Raw genomic sequence first — 23,630 nt, 5'->3', positions numbered from 1 at the left:
GGGGGCAGAAGGAGCACGTGTACCTCCAGTTGATGGTCCTCCCTGCTTCCTCCCTCTGGGCTGCAGCCCCCTCATCAGTGGGAGAGGGGTTGCACCAGACCAGTGTTCTCAGAGTAAGGTAGAGGGCCTCCTACATGAGAATCTTAAAGGTGCAAGTTAAAAATGCAAATTCTCTATCTTACTTTAGATTCACTGAATCAGGTGCTCTGGTCAGGAATCCACTTGGGGAAAAAAAAAAAAAAGACTGCAATTGATTCTGAGGCTCAGACAAGTTTGAGGGCCACCAGGAAAGGATACTGAATGGTCCACCTGCCCAGAGGGGATGTGTACAAGCCAGGGTGGATGCCAAGGCAGACGGATGAAAGCAGGTGAGTGACATCACATGGTGCCACTGCACTGGGTTCCGGGAACCAGTGCAGACACGGAGAGGTGGGGGCTCAGGGAAAGGGGCTGTGATCTGGAAGTCTGTACCTGGTGTCAGGGGACAGAAACGGCATCCTCTGGACCTGAAGCCTGAATGTATAGGAGGTCAGAGCTGGGTGGGGTTGGGTAGCAGCTTGTAGGTACAGAAAGGGGAATCAGGAATCCAAGGTGACTTGGAGACTTCAACACAGGTGCCCAAGAGAACAGCATTCTTTCTCAGGAGTAGGGTATCTGTAAGGCCTAGCAGGCATAGAGCAGGAAGGGGGAAAGATGAGTTGGTTTTAGGCATGCTGCATTGAAGGTCTCGGTCAAATGTATAAACAGACGTGTCCTGTAGGCATTTGGGGGTCCAGACTCACAGACTTTGGGCCCTAACAGAGCTAGTTTTGAGCTGCCCTGTCTCATCACCCTCCAGCTGAATGACCTTCCATCAGGTCAGCGGGGGCATCTCAGCTTCAGCTCCCTCCTCTGTGAAGTGAGTGCAGCCTTGACCTTCAGGGTTATACTGGCAAAACCTGAACAGAATCAGGGGTCTGTTGGGGAGGAGGAAGTAGGGAAATGAATGATAAATTAAGTAACCAGTATTATGCGCTTCAGAGATTGTTAAATTATGCCCATTCTCAAACAAAGACATTGAGCCTCCAAGAGATTAAGGCAGTCACCCAAGGTCACAGAGCACATACACGATGGAGCAGGTCAACCTAGGGTCTGCACCATTGCCCACACAACGCCAGAAACACTTTGTCATTTAGTAGCGCGGTGCCACTCAACTGGTTATCACCTCATTTCTGATGAGTATGAACATGATGATTAGCTAATAAGGCAAAGCAGCAGTGAACTTGCTCTGATCGTCTTTCTGCGTAAGCAACTTCTGGTTATCTGTCGTACAGAGCACATTTTCTCTCCCAACCTTTCCTTTTATGTTAAATATACGATTTTTATCCTCAGTAGGGGGATTATCTCAGAGCAGAATTGGCAAGGTTAAACACTATCTATAAAACACATTCAGCTATGCCACAAAATGAATTACATAATATATCAGCCATCTACCTGGCTTTCAAAAACCTGCAAATGCATTTCTGTTCGGTATGGGTGAGTATTTTATATTTTGCCTCCCTTCCCATGAAGGTAAAAATGACCTTGGTTCTTAGAAAGTGAAGATATATTGAATGGGTGAGGATCAACACAGTTCCATTTCATTTAGTCGCCACTAAAATTGCAAGGAGTGAAAATAGAGATTGAATTTATTTTACTATATATTGCCTCATTTGAACTTTAGTAAGGCATTAGCTTCTAAGGAAAACCCTCCCCACTTCCATGATCTCTTATTGATGGCATGTTAAGGAAATTGCCTTGACTTTATTGATTCTGAGCTGTGAGGTACAATGTACCCAGTGGTGTGTTAAACTGGGGAAAGTGTGCTGGGCTGGCTTTTGCTGTAGAGCTGGGACTTGCTGACCGTGCAGCACGCTGGCCCTACCCAGCACCCGTGGCCGTTCCCCGGACCCCAAGAGTGAACTGATGCCATGCGGTCCCCATCAGAGCCTTCCCTCCACGACCATGCTTTAAAAGAGGGAGCCCTGGGAGTCAGTGAGCCTCATGACAGGAAGAGGAAAGAGTAGAACAAGACCTCCCCCCTACCAGCTGAGGCCCTCCGAGTGTCCAGCTTGCCTGGGGGGGGCAGAGTTGGGGGTTCCCCCTTCAGACGTCTCCCCAGGTGGCCCGAAGCTGTGTGTCCTGGCTATGTTGCTTAACTTCTTGGAGCCTCGGAGCCTTCAGCTGCCAAGTGATTGTAGCAGGGAGAAATGAGTTGTTAACCTAGGCTGGCACCCACGTCCCTTTTACGTATATTGTTGGGGAAACTACTGTGATGGGCCACGCTGGGTAAGGAGGGAGGGAGGGGCCCCAGCAAATGGATGCGTGCAGACACTCAGACAGGGTGGTAGCTAGCACATCCTGCACCAGAAGGGTATCAGGAATGTGTGGGGATGGGAGAGAATCCGGAACAGATAGAGAAGGGACTTGGAGGTGGGAGGAGAAATGGAGGGGCTGGGCTGATGAAGATAGGATTTTTAAGATCAGGAAATCAGCGATATCTAATGTCATTTGATGTTGTTTGTAGTTAAAAAAAAATCTGCTGCTCTCAAACTTTGATAAAGTCTGCCACTCACACAAAAAGTGATTCAAGGAGGGAGGCTGAAGGAAGGACATAGAGGGTACAGTGTCTGCTACCTGCAAGGGAGTGTTTGGGGCTATGTGTTTGGCACTGACCATGCAGACCGACCTTCACCTGCTGCCCCTGCCAGCCGTCTCCAAAACAGAGAGCGGGTCCCCATCACCTTGCATATCCTCACAGCCCAGCCCACTACCTGGCACAGAGAAGAGAGCCAGTGGTTGTCAGCTGTCCCAGACCATCCCATGCTAGGGAGCCATCGCATCGCTGCTAAGTGAGCTTGTCCACCTCTGAGGACCCCCAAACCATAAATAAAAGCCTGCCCAAGCCTGACAGAAGGGCAGTGTCCCTTCCTTTCTGAACACGATCATGAATTCACTTTCTCAAGAATGAGATCAGAGAGGAGTGTAGGCGAAACAATTAAACCTCTTTTTGCTGCTGTTGTCTGACTGCCACGGCTGTACCCTGGGTATTGCCTAGACTGGCCAAGACTTTCCTTCCCCTCTCCCCACCATCTTAGCAAAAAGTGGAGGGAGTCAAGGATAGAAATGAGGGTCAGGGAGAGAAGAAGCTTATGAAGATCGGCAGAAAGCCCATCCTATCCCATAAGCATTCAGCAAATGCATGTGGAATAAACTTCAACGGGAGGTGACACTAGACATTATATAGGTCACGGGCCTGTGGCTCAAAGGTGTCCAGTTTAAGTGAGCCGGCCGGTGAGATGGGTAATGAGGGGCCGCTGCTCCCAGAGGGGCTCATGTCCTTTCTAAGAGCGGTAGCCTCTTCTCAGCGCCAGACAATTACTGCCAAGCAGATATGAGAGTCCCCTGTGGCTAGATATTCCTAATTTTTTTTCCCCAAGTAAAGCCAGAAATGTGAATTTTCATATAAAAATACCCATTTGGAAACATTGGAAACCAGTTCAAAAAATTTCACACACTGTACCAGTCAATAAAAATACATCTGCTGGTGGATCCAGTCCTGTTGTTTGATGAAGAACAGTGGTTCTCCGACTTAAGGAAGCAGCGCAGTCTCCTACAGCTCTTAGTGAGACAGAGATTGCCAGGCTCCCACCCAGAGTCTCTGAGGCCAGAGCCGGGAAGTTGCATTTCTACCAGTTTCCACATCCCAAGATGCTGATGTGGCTGGTCCCCGGACCCCACTTGGAGATCCACTGCTGCTGTTGATCACCAGGGCTTCCAACCTTTCTTTCTGCCCCTGTGATGTCCTGCTGGCTGAGGGGAGGGCCCTGCTCTCTCCTTCAGCTCCCCCCACCCTCCCCACCGCTGACCCCACCCCCACCGCCCTGTGAATGAAGTTCTGAGAGCGACCTCTCTCTGCCTGCCTGCCTTCAGGGCGTGTTTTAAAAATAGGAGCACAAGGCTCTAATTTAGGGGCTCTTTCATTTCCTGATTATTTTTTCCTGGCAAGGTCTGGGCCCCAAGCATCACACTGTCTCCTCTGAGTCCCAAACCAGAAGACACTCTCCTGGAGAATCTTCAGAGCTGCAATGCCAGCTGCATTTGATCATTATTAATAGTAGATAAAATCCAATATAAATCCTCTGGGTGCCAGGGGTTCTGCAAGGTTGCTCTAATTGCCTGGAGCTTAAAACACACTTTTAACCTCTTCTGCCTTCAGAGAGTCAGTTCCAGCTAGGCCAGGGGAAATTTAGAAATGATTGGGGTTCTCATTAGGGCATGAGAGCACGTTTCTGGGAACTCAGGAGGGTTGGAAGAAGCAGCACATGCTGATTGCTCCAGGAGGACTATGCTCACCCAAGACTCTAGTGTGACTTGTTCTTTTTAAGCCTAGAATCACAGAGCTGACCTGATTGTCTCCCCAGCACTGGCGCTGACTAGCAAGCAGTAACCCCTCTTCCTCCAGTTTCCACGGAGAGTGGTGCAGACATTGCTGAAGACCAAGTTTACAGGGTAGCCCAGTAGCTAGAGATTGGGAATCAGCTGTCCTAAAAGACCCACTGCTAGGACCCTGAGATGACAGCTCATACGCACCTCTCACGGTGGTGGATCTAAGAACTTCATCCCCCAAGTTCCAAATGCTCCCTCTCTTGTCCCCAGTGCCTACATGTCTTGTCCCTGAAATCTCCCAACCCTTCTTCACTGATAAGACATGAAAATGGAAGACCAGTAGGCAAGTCTTAGGGTAACCATGCACACCACTGGCATCTGGGAAGGGCCACCCCGTAGGGCAGGATGTCACAGAGCAGGCGAGCACAAGCAACTGTAAATAAGGTGGCCACAGGGCTGGGCATCTGAGTTTGGTGGGTTCCACTGGAAAAACCTCAGACTTGGACAGTTCTAACTGAGGAGTGAGGTTCCTGACCTGGACTCTTACAGGTGAAATCTAGACAGGAAACATGCACAGTCCTGCCAAGATCCTGCTTCGGGAAGCCTGCCACTGGTACCCAGGCTTCCCAAACCACTCCCCTCTCACCCCTCCACCACGCTGTCTGTGGTTAAGTCATTACCCCTTTCACACAGGGTCTGGGGCTTGTGTTTCTGCCATTGTTGACTGCACTGAACCCTTCTCGCTGCACCTAACACTCATTTTCCCTGTCTGAAATCAGGAATTCTGGAATTGTTAGAACCATTAAGAGACCTGAGCCCCACCTGTAAGGTGTGTGTAATGATAGTTGAGGATCAAACCTGGACAGCAGCCTCAAAGTCCTTGGCAACCGTGAACAGCTACGTATCTGAAGACAGGCAGCGGGGAGGGTTGCTTTGCTGGGAACAGTGAGGGATTCACACCGACCAGCTACATCCTTGCCTTGTCACCATTCCAATCAAGTGACTCTTCTCAGAGGATCTGAGATCATGAGATAGAGCCTTGCTTCTCAAGGTGTGGCAGACAGAGCCTCGACCTGGACATCTCTTGGGCACTTCTTGGGAACGCAGTCTCTGGAGCCCCGCCCCAGACCTCTGATTCAGATCCCAGATCTGACAAGCCCCAGGTGTCACCTGGGCAAGTAGCCTAAGAACCCCTGGGGGAGGCCTTCCCTTTCCGGCCCTCCCTCGGCCCCCTTCACTCACCTCCACTGGAGTGCTTAGCTTATTTGCTGTGAGTTTTACACTTCACTTGTTTGTATCCAAGAAAAGAGTGGTAGCCAAAGCCAACGAGAAATCTGGAGACGCACAGGTCACAGACCGGGGCTCAAACCCAGCTGTGCTGCTGACCAGCACGGGGACCTTAGCGGGGTAACTTCGCCACTCTTGAGTCCTCATTTCTCCACCATGAAAAGGATCATTTCTACCTCACAAGGTTGTTGTGAAACAAAGCAGCTAAAACATCTGACTCTGTGTCAAGCACACAGTGGGCATGCAAAAAAAAAATCCCCAAGGCCTACCTTCGTGCTTGGTGTGCAGTAATATTTAGGAAATTTAATTGAAATGAGTTGAAGCCGGTTGAGGTTCAGCCTCCAGCGAAACTGAATGTCTGCATGGGTGGGAAGGAGTTTCTGAAACTTCAGTCTCCCTGCTTGCTCTCATATCTCTTCTCCTTGATAGTTTTCATGTTGTGTCTTCAGCTGTTGACGAAGTATTTTTCCCCACCTTACAAGAGGCAAGAGGATGGATGGAGACGCATGGGGACCGAGAACAGGGCTGACCTCCAGACTTCAAAGCAAAAGAAGCGAAGCGGTGAGTGTGCCAGATTCAGTCCTGGCTTCTGTTTTGTTTGGCCCATACAGGTTTTAACTTTTTTTAATTACTTGAAGACTTTTAAAAATCTGGAGAATTTAGAGGGAAAAAATCTGGCTTTCTAGCTTTCCTTAAAAATACTGGCATAACTCAACCCCCACTGCCTGGCAACGCTTGTCCAGAGCTGAGATTTGCTGCTCCCTTTGGCAGGACCTACCCTCTCCACTAGGTCACAGTCCACACCGTTCCCTCTCATCACACTTCACCCACACACTGATCCTCCTCCCTCCAGGAGGTGGGGCCTCATTCCGCTCTGTGGAGTGTGGACTGCACCGAGAGACTTGCTTCTCACGTGCAGAAAGGGAAAAATAGAAACTCGACAGTAGAGGAATTCGGCCGGTGTCACCAGTGATGGAGGGTAACATCAGCGATACACCGTGTTCATTTCATGTGTCTCTGATGCGACATGAGACAGTCACGTCACCCTGGAGGTGCCTTTCCCCCAAATCCATGTCCCAGTCAAATCATGAGAAGGTATCAGACAAACCCGAATTGAGGGACATTCTACAAAACATCTGACCAGTCCTCTTCAAAAATGTCAAGGTCATGAGAAACGAGACTGAGAAACTGTCACCGTCTGGTGGAAACTGAGGAGACGTGACAAATAAATGCAACTGAGAATCCTGGATGGAATCCTGGAGCAGAAAAGAGCCTGATAGAAAAGTGGTCAGATATGAATAAGGTGGATAGTTTAATAAGTTTGTAAACATGCTGATTTCTTAGCTTTGATAAATGTACTGTGATCGTATAGATGTTAACATTCAGCGGAGACTGTGTGAAAGGTACACTAGAACTCTCTTTGCAGCTTTACTGTAAACCTAAACTTAGTTCAAAACAAAAATTTTTTAAATGTATGCTGAACATCATTCCAGTTCAACAGAGATCTACTAACATATTTTTGATGACTGCCTAGCATTTCATTGTATAGAAATGCCAAATTTTACTTAATCAGTATCTGGATTTTCCCCCCTAATTTTTCTGTTGTAATAATACTGACATGATAATTCTTTTTTAATTTTTAAAAACATTTAAAAAATTGAAGTATAGTTGATTTACAATGTTATATTAGTTTCTGGTGTACAGCAAGGTGATTTAGTTACTGTATATATATACACACACATACTCTTTTCAGATATATAAATATAGAGAGAGATATATATATTCTTTTTCTTTTCTTTTTTTATTGAAGTGTAGTCAGTTTACAATGTTGTGTCAATTTCTGGTGTACAGCATAATAGTTCCATCATACGTATACATACATATATTCATTTTCATATTCTTTTTCATTACAGATTACTACAAGATATTAAATACAGTTCTCTGTGCTATACAGGAGAAATTTGTTGTTTATCTATTTTATATATATAGTTAGTATCTGCAAATCTCGAACTCCCAATTTATCCCTTCCCATCCCCTCCCCTGCTGGTAACCATGTTTGTTTTCTATGTCTGTGAGTCTGTTTCTGTTTTGTAAATAAGACCATTTTCTTTTTTTTAGATTCCACATGTGAGTGATATTATGTGGTATTTTTCTTTCTCTTTCTGGCTTACTTCTCTTAGAATGACAATCTTCAGATCCATCCATGTTGCAAATGGCATTATTTTATTCTTTTTATGGCTGAGTAGTATTCCATTGTATAAATATACCACAACTTCTTTATCCAGTCATAAGATTCTTTTTCATTATAAGATACTGAATATAGTTTCCTCTTCTATATAGTAGGTCCTTGTTCTTTACCTATTTTATATATAGTCATGGGTATCTCTTAGTCCCAAGCTCCTAATTTATCCCTCCCTTCACCTTTCCCCTTTGGTAACTATAAGGTTGTTTTCTAAGACATGATAATTCTTTGATTCACTTCTGTGTACTTGCCCTTAGGATAGATTGCAAAAAGTACAATATCTGGGTACATTTAAAGTTCTTTTTTCCAGCATCTGGGGGTTTCTGCACCGTTGTCCCCGGAAGAACAAGTGTACAGTTGCTGTTCCTCAGACCACACCTGGATGTGCTGAACTCAGTATCCAGGGATTCATAGGCCTAGGGATCTGCATTTTCTTCAGCAGGCCAGCCAGTTGTTATGGGCAGGGACATTTGAAAAGGGCTGGTCTGTTCTTGGCTCAAAGAACCTCAGGTGAGTTGCAGATACCTCAGTTGGCTCACACCCGCCAGAGGCCTGACGAACCCAGGAGCTGCAGGTGAACATCACTGTCTCCTGCCCAGTCTTCAGGAAAGAGCTGCTTCAGTTGCCAGAAAAGCTGTCCCTCTGGCTTTCTAGGGTGACCGGCTTGTCCTGCTTTGCCTGGGAAATTCCCAGCTCTCTCACTGAAAGCCCCATGTCCCAAGAAAACCCTCAGTCTTGGAGAAACTTGGATGGTCAGTCGCTCTAAGTGATCTTGAGAGAACCCCGTCCCTACCCAACTGTGTGGCTAGGACAAGTTCTGCAGCTGTAGGTTTTAGAGGAGGAAACCAAGATGCTCCCTGACTCCTTGGTTCGACTCCTCCTTCATAACACCTCTCTTCCTGCTCCCAGTACCTCCTGCGTGCCGTGTCCTCCACCAGACAGCCTGCCACACCCCTCCTGCTGCTGTCTAGACATCAGCCAGCTCCTATTCAAGTATCAAAACTCAGCTCCATGATCACCTCCTCCAGGAAGCCTTCCTGCCTCTCCACAGGCTGGGTTAGATGGCAGTGCCTCTGTGCTCCCTATCTGGGCTCTCAGTCCCTGCCCAGAGGAGTCAGCTTGGCATGAAGGTTACAGAGTGTGTCTTGTCACAAATGCCACCTCGCCAAATTCCTATTCTCCCGCTAGCAGCCAGCTGACGTTGGGCAAGTTACTTAACCTCCCTAAGCCTACATTTCTCCATCTGCAAAATGGGCTTAATAAGACCACCCACTTCATAAAGGGAGTATTGGATTAACTTAAGTGAGAAAAATGTATGTGTAACTCACCACATAGTAGATGCTCAATAAATGGTCTCTGAAAGGATGAATGAATGCAAAGAGTTGAAAAATTCAGTTCAGAGCCAAAAGCCAGCCATCGTCTCCTGGTCCCACCTCCTGCCCTCGCTCCCTGTATGTGCAGCTTCCTTTATCACAGGTGTTCTTAGCCCTTCCAGCGCCGTGGACTCCTACGGCAGCCTGGTCCGATGGACCCCTTCACAGAGTAACTTTTTAAATGAGTTAAATAAAATAACAGATTATAAAGGAAGCTAATTATATTGAAATCATTATGAAAATATGAAGCATAATTTGAAATACAGGAATATATGTGCTTCTATATCAACACATTAAATAAGAGCTAGCAGCAGGTCTAATAATGACTATAATTTGAAGTAATGATGAACTTAAATGGTCTCTCGAGATAACTGCAAAAAGATTCACGGGGTAGAAAAATACCCATGCTTCGTCTTGGTGAGAATCCTGCCAGCATTGCTGTCTGTTGTCTCCATTTGTAATTGAAGAAAATGCTAAATTTTACCTAGAAGTCAGTGAAAACAAGGATGCAATGTTTTACCTATCCAGGTTTACAGACCCATTGAATTCTACCCTTGGGCCCCGGTGGGGAGGTGTCCACAGAGTCCGGGTTAAGGAGCCCTGCCATCTGTGCCAGCAACCTGGGGACCAGGTCACGAGAGAGGCTTCCCTCCAGCCTGGGGTACGGTTGGATGTGGGGGGACGTTCTGTGTCTCTGCTGCTGCTGGAACGTTTAGGATGGTTCTCTTTCTAGCCCTTCAGAACATTTCTTGCACATCAGGACACATCAGGAGCGTCACTAGGGATCGTCTGGCACCTGGTCTTTCCGTGACTGGAGTGGCTGCCAGAGGCCATGGCAGTGACAGCCCTGAGTCCCCAGAAGGACTCCTAGGAAGACACATGGCAGAGGGAGGCAGGCAGGGCCCCACTCTGGTGGCTCTGCTGCAGCCGGACCACCAGTCAGAGCAGATCCATGGGCCCGGGGACCCTGAGGATCACACAGCTCAGGGACCTCTCTTTAGAGGAAAAAAACACAAAATTACTCATAGAAAATTAGGTCTAAAAATGAATGCCTAGAATGAGAAAAAATGACAAAAAATTCTAAATATTAAAAAGCTAACAACACAAACAGCACAAAATCCAAAAAAACAGCAGATTATTTTCATTAACTAGCTGCCTGACACCCCCTTTCCCCTGCAAGTATTTGTCTGGCTTCTGTTTGATTGCTGCATGACCTGACAACAGTTATATAATATTTTTCTACAGAGCCAGGAGAAGGATGAGTCTTTTCTCGTGCGTGGTGGTTCAGATTTTTTTTTTCTATTACTGATAGTTTATGAAGTTTCTTGTAGCTTCACAACTCATTATTGGTAAGGCCATATACTTTTTTAGGATTATTATCAACTGGTGGGGATCTTCTCTCAGTGGAGAGGTCTCCAGGCATTTCGGGTTTTCTCAGGCGGTGGCCCGTCTTTAAGTTGAAGACACTCATTGACCAGTCTGTCACCGCGTCATCACAGTGGCATATTAGGAGGTTGATACCCTCGGAGCTGACAGGCGAGAACTTCCCGTTTTTGAAGAAGCATTGCAGAGAACTGAAGCCTTCACTTACAAGTTCACATTATCAGGAAAGTGGAAGAAATTTCCTCGGAACATGTTTCCAATCTTACTTCTTCTCCCACCCTCCACGTGGCTCCGTGTGGCACACTGTCCTCTGTGTTTCATATCGTGTGACATTCTCAAAGGCCCTGCACCTCCGACACACAGCGCCAAGTGAGTCGGCTCCAAGGGAGGTGAGAGAATTCGTGGAAGTCAGTCCTGCACCAAGTCACCCGTCACAACTTAGCTAAACCACAAAGTGACCGTGGACCACGGCCTTCCACATCCCTTCACCAGATCCCAGAACAGCCCGTGGCTGCCTGCAGCCTTGGAGGGGCAGTGGGACAGAGCTGTGTACAAGCAGAAAGGGGCAGTGGTTTCATGGATGGCGGTTAGGATACCTGGCCTTTGCAAATTTTACAGAAACATGGGACCACTTAGTCCCTCCTGGGCCCTGGGAAGGGCCCACATAAGTGGAGAGAACTAAAGCTTATGTTTATTTTGCTTCACAGGGGATCACCCTGCGCTCAGCTGCCAGTGACAGAAGATCCAGCTCAAAGTGGCTGCAGAAACAGGAAACCTCACGGGCGCACAGACTGCAGATCAGGAGTGGGCGGCTTGAGGCACGGATCCGGCAGTACCTCGGGGACCTGGGCCCTTCCTGCTTTTCCTCCCTGCCCCCTGCAAAGTCAGCTTCATCCAACACCCGCATCCCCTCTGCTCTTAGGTGGCTGGTAGAGGCCACCTGGTTGTCTGCATCCTCTAGGAACTTTGTCGGACCCTCCAGCCACCTTCTCCATGACTCTCACGGGCCCAAAGTGGGTTGCCCACTGGTCCTAAACTCATCCCAGGCCAGGCCACCAGCATTACTTCCTGCCAGATCAAGTCAAGGTCAGCCCCCAAACCTCGCTGCTGCTCCTCCGTGAGTGTAGAGGAGTCAGTCTGTTGCAATGTCACGGAGGTCAGAGGTCCACCCTGGTCAGTGGTCTGCTGGGAACACAGAGTCCTTTTTTGGACAATATTTATGTGGAAAGATGCCTTCAGAGCCCCAAGCCATCCATCCATTCTCTCATTTATTCAGTAAGCGTGTAAGAATGTGCCCTGGGGCCAGGCCTTGTGCTGTGAACTGGGGAGTCGGAAGGGACTCGGACATAGTCCTCACTGTCCAGCACGTGGGCTGGCTGAGCAGAAATGAAAGCGCACAGATGACTCCACTGGAGGATGAGGAGATGAGCCTTAAGGACGAAGGAGGATCCAGGAAGAATCCTGAGAGGTGAGACCACGGGGTTCATCTTTAGGGGGAGAAGGGGAGGGGCAGCAGAGAGAACAATCCAAGGGGGAAAGGCCCCGGGTGGGGAGAAGAGGGGCATGCACTGCCCGGGGCTGGAGGACAGGGGAAGGCTGGGCATCGCGCTGGCCGGCGGGGGGCGCGGCGTGTGGGACTTTGTGCAGCTGCAAGCCTGAGCAGCAGGTGGTAAGTAGCCGATGAAGGTCACTGAGGGGAGCGACATGGTTAAATTAGAATTTAGAAAAGACTGCTTTGTTTTCTTCTTTACAACCCTTTAAGTGTCTAATGTTTCCAGTTAGAAACTCTCATTTTAGAAAGCAACCAAAAGTTGACAAATACAAAGTAAAGTCTACAAATCTTGCTCTCAGGGCACCAAATTAGATGCCCCATCGTGTCCATAACATAAAGCAACGCAATCAGGAAACGAGCATTTTCTAAGAGTAAGGGATAGTTTGAATAATAATGAGAAGAATTAACTAGAAAGGTTTTTTTTTTCAGTTACATATATATTTTTTCAGATTATTTTTCACAATAGGTTATTACAAGATATTGAATATTATTCCCTGTGTTACACAGTAAATCCTTGTTGCTTGTTTATTTTATATATGGTAGTGTGTATCTGTAAACCCCATACTCCTAATTTATCCACCCTCCCTTTCTCCTTTGGTAACTTTAAGTTTGTTTTCTGTGTCTGTGTCTGTTTCTGTTTTGTAAATAAGTTCATTTGTATTATTTTTTAGATTCCACATATCAGTGATAACATAGGATATTTGTTTTTCTCTGGAAAGACTGCTCTCTTAAGTGGATGTGGAACAGTGATGGGAGGGGTGCTAGTTAGGGGTTAAGCAGAGAGTATTTCAGATTCTGCATAGTTGGCTGGCACATCATTCTCTCTCAAACAGACCCCCCCTGCCCCCCAGGTCCCTCCTTCCCACACATACAAAGCTTCTACCAACAGCTCCTTAGAGGATCTCAGAAATCACCAAGAACAGCTTCTCTCCTGGTTTTGGGCCATTGCCAGTTGTCTCACAGCCACTTTGTGTGTGTGTGTGTGTGTGTGTGTGTGTGTATGTGTGTGTTCATGTATGTGCATGTGCGTTTATGTGCAGGCATGTATGTGTGTGCTGGGGGTCAGCAACCACCTTTTCCTCTCACTCCTGGATGTTAAGAAACTTTGCAAAGGGACCTGCAATCACGTATGAAGGAAAAAAGTGGGCTCAGTATCCCCAGGAAGCCCCCTCTGTCCCTCGAGAGCCCTGCAATGGGGAGGGAGGTCAGTGCTGGCCAGGGACAGAGCACTTGGGACAGATGTGTCACGTTCTGAAGTCTCCCTGGCCTCTTCTGTGTCAAATGAGAAGAGAATTCCCAGTTCCGCCTGCTTCCTGGGAGGCTGCAGTGGAATGGAGAGAACACACTGCTAGGAAGTCAGACTCAGAAGTTTCCTTCTAGGACCCTCTGCCTGGAACAGGCCTGTGACAGCACCAGTAACAGCTGGCTTTTATCGAGTGCTCTGTTTGGGCCAGGCAACCGCAGTACCACTTTGAGTTCTCACGTGACAGATAAGGAAGGGATGGCCCAGAGGGGCTAGTAGTGTCCTGCGGTCACAGAGCTATCAGGGGCAGAGCTGGATTCAGACCCAGTGCTGGGGGGCTCCCGGGGCTGCCCGGTTAGTTACCACATTGGACCGTCTCTGTGATCTTTCGACTGGTACTCCAAACCCAATTCAAACCAGAATGGCATATGCCTTCCCCACACTTCGGGAAAAGACAAGAGGTCCCCACGCATCAGGTACCTATTTGGAGACAATCAAGACTTAGCAGGATCTGACTTTGGAAGAGTAAGAGTTACTTCCAAATGGAAAATGCATTCTTATCTTCAATGATGGCTGGAGGAAGGAACAGAGAGACGATGCCACAGGCAATGTCCCCTTCCCTGTAAGGGTAGCAACACAGGATGATGAGGCAATTGTCAAGCTTTTGGGGGGAAAGCATGCAAATAGTTGGACCCAGATCAACCTTAGGGAAGTAATCAGCAAACATTACTGAACGCTTACTACGTGCCTCGATGAATACCATCCCACCAACCTAAATTGTGGTTAAATACACATAACTCAAAATTCACCATTTTAACCATTTCAAGGGTACAGTTTTGTGGCATTCAGTACAGTCATACCATGGTACAGCCATTGCCACCATCCATCTTCAGAACCCTTTCATCTTCCCCAGCTGAAACTCTGTACCTGTAAAACGCTAACTCCGCTTCCGTGAGCTCCCCAGCAGAGTCAGATTTCACCAGTTTGTGTCCCTTTCACTTCTTACTCAGTAGGGAAATGAGCACAGAATTGCCATTTTGATTCACTGATTCACTCGTTCGTTCATTCAAGCTGGCGTGCCTACGCGTGGATTACAGAATAATCGCCTTCTGTTGCTGGATGCGAGCTATAGGGAGACGGGGAAAACATAAAAACGCCTCAGTAACTTCTGAGCTATGTTGTTCACAAGACTGTGGGAGAGCTGGCAACAAGCAGAAAGGATGTATTTTTGAAAGGATAAAGCCCCCTTCTTACAGTATTACACAAAATTCCTGCTGCTACGGTTTCCTTCAGGAAAACTCCAGGCGCTGCCAGTGCCGGTGTATGTAAAACAATGAAGACATTCTGAAGCCCTGTTTTCAAAGCCAAGAACAAGCTTCAGGAGTGCGAGGAAGTGTCACCATAAAAGTCTGGGGGGATGGAGGCGTCCCGGAGACCACACCGACTGAGCTTTTATCTGCACTATTGTTTCATGCACACCCGCGTTGCTCTCCCTGAGTGTGGAAAGGAGAGCCTTGCAACGGAAAAGCCTTTTTCTAGTCACTTCTTAAGCACCAATGGTTGTAAGACTAAAAGCATTCAAGGTCAGGAACTTACAGTTTTTCCATGTGTGCACAAAGGAGAGGCGCCACGTTGGTCCTCAAGTGTTCTCTCAAGAAGACAGAGCTACATGAGGTCTAGGATGGGCTTCAGTGAGATCCAGGATGGGCTTTCTGAGCCTCTGCACCCCTCACATTTGGGACTGGACAATGCTTTGTTACGAGGGGCTGTCGCAAGTGTTGTAGAAGTTTAGCAGCAACCCTGGTCCCTCATTACTAGATGTTGGTAGTGCTCCCCACCCCCCACCCCTGGCACACAAGCTGTGGTTGTAACAACCAAAGATGTCTCCAGTTATGCCAAATGTCCCCTGAGAGTAGGCTTGCCCAATTTAGGGAGGAGGGGAGGAAGGAAGGAAGAAGGAAGGAAAGAGAAAGGAAAGAAAGGAGGAAAAAAGAAAGAAAAGGATGCCTAGTTAAATTTGAACTTCGAATAAACAAGGAATCAGTAATATTTGGGACATACTTATACGTCTCCACACAGCAAGGCAAGAATGTCCAAGCAGAAGGAAAGACTTAGGGAGAAAAAATAGCAGATGCAGACAAGTAATGTCCATACATTCTGAACTGTGCAGGTGTCCCTTACGCTCTATTCTTTGGAAGATACTGGAGTATATGTCTACCAAAAAAGTTTTCGTTGTGTATCTGAAATTCAAATGTAATAGCATCCTGGACTCTCTCTGGCAGCTCTCCCTGGGGGGCAAAATCACCTCCAGCTGAGAACCACTGATTAGGGTAGCCCGCGGTCTTGGTTTGACCAGGACTGCCCTGGCTTTAGCACTGCAAGTCCAGCATCCCGGGAAGCCTGGGTCTCAGGTGAAGTGGGGCCCTTCGCCACCCTGGAAGCTCCGCCCACAATCCTTTGTGCTGGGTTCAGCTCGTGGCCTCCCTGGGGCTCCCTCAGCCCTTGGGAGACGCTGATGCTTTCAGTAAGTGCAGAGTGCTCACTGTGAGACCGACAGATGGGGCTCTCCGTGGGCAGTGCTAAGTGGGCCTATTTTTGCTGAACTGTTGATACACAAACACAACCAAAGCATTACCAATAATGGCTCGTGTCAGACTTCAAAGCGGCCTATTGATTCTGACGACCTCAGAGTAGATTACTCTTCCCAGAAGATAACATCCATATCCCAGATATTTCACCTTAAATAACCCAAAGCCCGGAGCTCATGGGACTCGCCCACCAGCTAGAGAGACTGTAACTGCTTTGGTTTCCCTGTGAATCCTCAGGATGGAGTTTTGTGGGTGGTTGTGGCCTCAATTCAGGGTTGTATTGACTGGTCCCCCCCCCCACCGCATCCTGGGCTGTTACTAAGCAACACAGATTTTTTTTTTCCCTTCACTTTGTACTGGGCAAGACAGCAAAGTGAGGTTGGGGGAGGAGTTGAGGGAGGAGGCTGTTCCAGAAGATTCTTCTGTACAGATGCATCTATTGCTAACTATGGTGTTAGTCCACTGCAGACCCCATGCCCCATTCCTTACATTTTTTTCCCCCACAGAATTCTGAACTTAAGACAGTGTGAAAAGAAAATCCATTTTGGGCTTCTTGAGTCCATCAGTTTCCTAGTCACTATAACGGCCACCTTAAAACTATGTTAGTTGGTGGTGTATGGGGGTAAAAATAAAACGTTCTCCAAGAACTTGGAAATAGGGCCTTTCCCCAGGAATTTAACCGACAAAGTTCATGTTCGATGGCTGCGACCGATTTAGTAAATGTGCTGCTGAGAAGTCTGAGAACGCCCCACAACTCCCACGGGGAATCTGGCCGTAGTCCCGGAGAGGCAGGATGCTGGGGACCGCAGTGTGCGCTGGCCTCCGCCAGCGCCGGTCAGGAGAACCACTGCCCACCACTCTTCACACGGGTAGACACCAGTCTTGGTGGGAGTCTTTACACCGTGAAACTTGGCAAACGCTACAGATCAGGACATTTTCTTTCGCCCAGAGAGCCATGTGTCAAACATTTGCTAGCTCACCCTTGAATGGAAATACAATTAATACCTAGAGGCCGGCACATTGGGTTTGACCATGTCTGGAGAAGGATGGTGTAAACAGCCCGGCATTGAAATAGGAGCCCAAGATTTGACCATTTTCTTATCAGGACTGAGCTAGGGTGTCACCCTTGAAGACACATGCCCCATCCAGGTAGTGGGGAGGGTATCTTTTGATTTCCTTTGGGCACCTGCTGAATAGAACTTGGCTTTCCAAATTTGGGGTTATAATACTGGCCAGTTCCCCCTCTCATTGTAAATTAGTAAGTCAGCATTCCAGGCCTACGCGTCCACCTTGAGAGCAGGAATTCTTCCCAGTGTAGTAGTTGGATGCCCAGGTGTTGGAAGGAGCCAGAGATCCTAGATTTGAACCTCAGCCCTGCTGTTTGCAGGCAGTGTTGTCTGGGGCTTGTTTCTCTCAGTGTCCTCCCCTCTGTCCTTCCCCTGATTAGGGCTCAGCTCAGCTGTCCCACTTCTGGGAAGCTTTTCCCTACTCCAGCACACCTTTCTCTAAATCATTTATTTTGTTTTATTCCTAGTCTTGTCTCCACCAACTGAAGTTTATGATGCTTAAAGACAAGGACATTGCTTTATGTGACTTTTATTCCCAGAAAGACCTGTTCCTGTGCTGCCCATGGGGTAGGTGCCTGATAAAAGTTCATTAATAGTTCTTTCACTAATACAGATTGTTGGGGATGTTCTAGGTGGAGTACAAGGTATGTTTCACACCAACTCATCAAACATGCCCAGCCTTCCCTTGCCCGTGGCACGCCCTTCCCTTACTTCTCACCATGGTGCGAGCTGTTGTCTCAAGGACATGACCCCCACTTCTATCAGTCAGGATGCTTTAGGGTGCAAGGAACAGAGGGCTCCAACTCACATGAGGTTTCAACAGTAAGCAAGTCCAGAGGCCATGTAGTGTGAGGTGGACCCAAACCAGCCACCAGGTGATACTGTCATTAGAGACTGAGGAACCTTCCGTCTTACCACTCACCCATCCTCGACGCTGACCTCTCCTGGTGATGTTGGCAAGATAGTGCATCCATACCAGGCACTCAGGGCAAGGTCCCCAGGAAGGAGGGGCACTATCTCTCTCTCTGAGTCTCCTTCTTAAGAAAACCTTCCCCAGACACTCTTCCTGCCCCCACTCCCACTCTTCTACCCCTCTTAACCCTACACACCCCACCACAGGCTTCCCCTCATGTCTGATTGGTCAGGAGTAGATAACGTACCCTTTACTTAACCAGTCACTAGGCACAAATGGCCCCACCACCCGGCATCATTACTGCTCTTCCCGGCTCTGCTGTCTCTCCCACCCAAATGATGGGGGCACAGCCACCAAAACTGGGGCGGGCAGTGAGGAACCACTTTCTTTTCCCTCTCCTGTGAATCTGATAAAGCAGTGCCAAAACTCCTTTGAATGTTTAGTGACAAAAACTGCAACAGATGCTGTCAGCGCCCTGCCTTATTATTACAGTATGTGACAACCAGCTTCAAACCCCAGTGTCTGTATCTCTGTGTCTGAGGCCTTTATCTAGAACCTGGGAAGGCCGCCTGGCCCTCGGAAGCAGGTCAGAAGTGCCAGACCATTGTCGGCCCAGCCCTCAGCAGCCCTCAAGCCAGGATTCTCAAGAGATGGTGTGTAAACCCCCCTGCTCCCTCACACCTGGGGGGGGGGCTACAGTGATGATAATTCTGAGGCATATGTTCTGTACTGATTCCAAGGTTCCCCCCTAGGATTAAGCTTTAGGCACCCCTGGCTCACTTCTCCCACCTCCTTACCACTGTTCCCTTCACCTCCCAGAACCTCATCGCAGGGTCTGCTTCTGGAAGAACGCAAGCTCAGACATCACATTGAACCTACCAGCCTGTCTGCCCTGTAGCCCAGACCTGGGTTATCTATGTGGGGACTAGAAATACCTGGGGGAGGGGGAGACAGGGAGTTTGTGTCCAAAGCATCCTCTCTGCCCGCTCCAAGTGGAAGTGCCTGGTACCTAGAATACATGTTGGCCCTTTCTCTTTCTTCTTTTCCCCAGAGTCACACTCAGTAGAGGCAGAACTAGAAGCAGAACAGGGTGGCCTCTCGTTTGTAGTCCAGGCTGCAGATGTCCCTTTAATTACCTAAGAAGCCTTATTGACCCATAATGTATGGAAGCCGCTCTTTACAGACAAAAACAAAGGGAGAGGAGAAGCTTGGGGGTGGGGCAAAGGAAAGAAGGGGAAGAAAGGATGGATAAGGAAAGACAGACCCCCCAAAATATTATCTAGAAAGGGTTCTGGTCTTTCTGAGGGGGTTTCAGCTATTGAAGGGGATGTTGCCTTAATGGATGTGGATTACAGGAGGCAAAAACATTTGTTTTCTTTTTAATGGAGGGGATGTCAATATGACTTCCTTAAGAAGTCCTGACGCTGTTATTATGCCAAAGAATCCAGTGATATTTAACTCGGGCTGCAGCTGTCCCTGGTTCCCCGCATCTGAACTTTGGGGAGCAAAGGCCACTCGTGGTTACGCTCCCGGATCATAACCCTCCCTGGGGCAGTCCTGATACCAGGCCTCAGTCTGGCATCTCCAGCTCTTGGGGGCCAGGTGTGTTTCAGAACGTAGACTGTGTTTAAGGAAGGTGATGTGGTGCACATGCCGTGCCTTACACAGCTGCCCCAGCGGGCTCTGGGGCATCTCATCACCAGCGGCAGGAATGTTTTCGCAGTGGCCTGGGTGCATATTCATACCGAGCGAGATCAGTAAAGGCTCTAAACAGCCCCACCCCCCAGCCCCGTGGTGCAGGTCAGATGTTTCCGGCAAACGAGGTGTTAGGTCAGATTTTGCTGAGGTTTAGATTATAACTAACTTTTGGTTGTCAGAGCTTTTTGGATCTTGAAATTGTGGATAAGAAATGAGGGACCTGTAGAAGCAAGTTTTCACAGCATCATATTAACATTGTGAAAAGCAGGTGAGTTCTGGCTCTCACCCTGGGCGGGGGGGGGGGGGTGTACCAAGCCTCTTCCTATTGGTGGATCTGAGAAGGAGCGGGCGGCAGCCTAGACTGCACAGGAGTCCTGTGACTGGCCTTGTCAGCCCAGGGTGGAGGGCAAGGGGGTTCCCTGTGAAGCCAGAAACCAGTGCACCCCAAGGAGTCATCCAGCAAGAAGGTGGCCAAGGGAGTCCTCAAAGAGCCATATCCTGTGTCGCATCTTAGGGGCAGTTACGGGGACAGCATGGTGAAGGCTGAGGCTGGGCACAAGGCAGGAGCCGGAGGACGGGACATTCCTTCTTGGGACAGGAGACAGGTCAGGCTAAGTTGGCTCGGACAGGTCAGCACTGGCTAGTCCGAACTTGCTTCCAGGAGGCTCCAGTGAAAAGGTGCACTTATCGCCTAGACATACAGGCTCTGGGCCTGCCCCGTTTGAAAGGATAGGTCATCAGATTAGCTAAGGCCAGGCCAGGCCTCCAGGGATGGCAGAGTGGTTTCTTGTGCCTGAACTGCTCTTAGTGGCGTATCCAGAAGGTGTGTGTTCATGCAGGCTGCTGTCTCTTATCCATCAATTACTGAAAAGCTAAGTGACTGTGGTCTCTAGCTGTCTTCTCTTCCCATCAGGATGTAATTCAGAAGGGGGATGACTTGGGTTTGATTGTTTTCCTTCCAGGACTCAAACCTTAGCTCTCAAACCCTCGTTGGAATCCTGAGCAGCAGGGAGCACAGGGGAGGCCTCCCCAGAGGAGCAGAGATAGAACAGAGATACACACCAGGCAGACAGGCAGGTGGGGCCGTGTCATCCTCAGATGACCCGTTTACCTGGAGGCCAAGAACCTCCTGGCAGAGGAACTTGAACAACACGTCAGAGTTCTGACATGTAAACAGGGCATGTTTTGTAAACAGAAGGCAAGTCCCATGAGGGTCTCTCCACAGAGCCCAGAGAAGCTCCAGGCACCTGGGACTGTCACACAACTAGTAACGACAGGCTCACACAGAGCCTCACTGGGGCCAGGTGCTGTTCTAGGCGTTTTACGTGAACTAGCTTGACCTCGTGAAGGGTGGCAGGTTTCGGTGCCGCAGCGCAGCCCCTCCCCTCACCGCTGATTTGAGTCCAGCTGCAAGGGGAGGGGGCTTCCACCTTGGATGAGACTCCTCGGGCATGTGCCCAGGCTTGACCTTCTCTACCTCCAAGACCCACCAAAGCTGCAGGAGCCAGCTCAGCCCTCCGAAGGGCAGGGCAGGCTGGTAACCCCCAGCACCTGGCTTCCCCTCCAGGCAGCTCTTCACCTGGAGGGGGGGGGGGTTTGCCAGGAGCTGCGGATAAAAACTCCTGCCCCTTCCTCCAGGAGGATGATTCCGGGTGTGCTCTGTGCACTTCTTGGACCCCAATAATGCACCCCCACATTGGGGCATCCCTCCTTCCCTGCTGGTCTTCCCGCCCCCTCTTTCCTGCTTCCTTGGATCATTTTCCAAATTAACAACCCACAGCCAAGTCCCTGTGTCAGCGCTGCTTGCAGGGAGACCCAAACCAAGACAAACGGGCATCCTTATTACCTAGACATTATCATTTGACAGATAATCGGTCCGCTCTGAATATTTGCTGCTGACCGAACGAATTAATGAACGTGAGGTGGGGATGAGAGGAGAATGATTTGAGCCCAACATCAGAAAAGGAAGGCGGGTCCTGAAAGGGGAGCAGAAGAGGGAGGGCACTGTTCCTGCTGTTTTCTGCCGCAGGGCCCGGGGGGTCGTGACAGCCGCGCACGTGATCTGTGTGGGCCTCGGGCAGAGCGGGGTGTGGCTTGTGGGAGTAACTGAACCTGCCGTCCCCCTGAACTTAGAGGCTGTTGGAGGCTCAGTAGCCTTCCTGCACACCCCCCATCACAGGGTGAAGCTGAGGGGAGCTAACCCTCTTCTCTCCTCACACAGGCAGGCGCCGCGAGGGCCAAGAGCATCAGTGGCCGAGTGAGCAGCGTCTGCTTCCGAAGGCCTCTCCTGGACGGCGGCCAGTGGTCCTGGGGCATCTCAGCCTCCGTGGGCAGTTGCGGCAAACTCTGGGGACTGTGTGGCAGCAGGTGACTCAGTCTGGGAGATGGAGGTGTGTGTTGTTGGGGGGGACCTCCAGTCCCACCAGGAGGGGCTGCAGGAGAGTGTCCACCCATCAGAAGCCCGGATGGGAACGCTAGGGTTTCTCGGCATGGCCGGCAGCGCCTACAGCAGGCCTGGGCTTGGAAAGGATGGTGACAACACAGTCATTGACAGCCAATAACCTGGTCTGATGACCCATAAGGTCACCCAGCTGTTCTTGGAGACTCCTGGGAGAACCTTGAGATGGGGCCTGGAAAAGGCTGGGGTTCCTGTTAACAGTTAATGTGGCACAGTTTCCTGCCACGAACACTGAGGCTTCGGGACAGCTGGTTACAGTGCTGTAATTCAGTGGAATATACCTACCACCCCATGTCAAATCAGTCTCCAAAGCCTGTAGATCACACTGCCTCGGCATTTCCCGCCCTGCCACTTCTTTAATTGAGCCTGATACTCCACTTGCCAGGATGATGGTAACATGATGGTGGGTTTGAGGGTGAGGTGGTGGTGGTGATGGCGATGATGAGGATGAGGATGACAATGACAACAGCAACGACGTAATTATTAAAAAATAAATAAATACTCCTGGAGGTCCTCACACAGCCGTCATTGGTAGAAGTGTGACCACAGTTTCTGAAGACAGGCTACCTAGGCTGGAATCTCAGTTGGGCCACCTGCTAGGTGTGTGCTGGGACATGTCTGTAACACATTTGCCATGTTTGTAAAATTGATATATTATTAGTCGTTGCTAGGGGATTTGTTACGAGGATTAAATGAGATTCTGCATTTAGAGCGCTTAGCACATCGAGTAATCGCTCGCTACCTGTTAGTTCCGCACACAATTTCTCAGTTCTGCCCTCAGTTCTTCAGTTCTCAGCCAAGTTCAGTTCTCAGCTTTATTTGTGAATTTGGATCACTTTATTTGGCCAGCCAATGTTGCATCTCATTTTCATTTGGGGAGTCCCCCACTTTAAGAGTCCTTGTAGTCTTAGGGGCCTGCCATCCGCTGTAGACACTGACAATGACAGAAACTGGCATTCCCAGCAGCCTTTGCAACCAGGGCACAAGCCACCTCTGGGACCCACCAACCCTGGGCCCACCCTGGGCTCTGGCTCAGGAGCTAGAAGCAGGAATGACGGAATGCTTTCTCTCTCTCTCTGCCACAGGTTTGAGTTTGTGGCACAGAGGTGGCAGCGGTGCCACCCAGGGCTCCGTGGTAACAGCAGAGCTTCCTCCGGACCCCTTCCCACCTGATTCTGGTATTGCTCGAGGCTGCTTACCCCCAGCTCAGTCACTGGCTTTCTAGCTGCCCAGTGTTCTTCTGCTGCCGTCAGCAGAGGTCAGCTTCTGATGCCTATAGCTAAGAACCATGACTGATCAGCTGTGTTGCAAGGTAGCCAAGCCACAGCCTGGAGCTCACACCGCCTCTCCTGGTGAGTGCCTCCTTGAGTCCCCAGCAGTCCTAGATTTATAAATCCAAAGCCAGTGCAAGCCATGACT

The 23,630-nt window shown here is 49.2% G+C and overlaps 1 long non-coding RNA gene across 7 annotated transcripts in view; it reads left to right on the top strand.

The window, feature by feature from the left end:
* LOC123614301 (uncharacterized) overlaps positions 1-23,630 on the top strand; it is a 140,177-nt gene that overhangs the window by 77,076 nt on the left and 39,471 nt on the right. For 6 of the 7 annotated variants that reach the window (XR_012500069.1, XR_012500065.1, XR_006721664.2 and 3 more), the window contains 6 exons: positions 188-368; positions 6,177-6,255; positions 11,400-12,160; positions 17,610-17,709; positions 21,975-22,120; positions 23,297-23,563. This is a non-coding gene — a long non-coding RNA (uncharacterized LOC123614301). Of the gene's footprint in view, positions 1-187; positions 369-6,123; positions 6,256-11,399; positions 12,161-17,609; positions 17,710-21,974; positions 22,121-23,296; positions 23,564-23,630 lie in introns of all 7 variants that reach the window. The other variant, XR_012500067.1, reaches the window with a different exon arrangement.

Source organism: Camelus bactrianus, chromosome 17 (assembly GCF_048773025.1).
Source record: "Camelus bactrianus isolate YW-2024 breed Bactrian camel chromosome 17, ASM4877302v1, whole genome shotgun sequence".
NCBI classification, from domain to species: Eukaryota; Metazoa; Chordata; class Mammalia; order Artiodactyla; family Camelidae; genus Camelus; species Camelus bactrianus.
The sequence above is the reverse complement of the archived record's forward strand: the minus strand, read 5'-3'. Positions and strand labels throughout refer to the sequence as shown.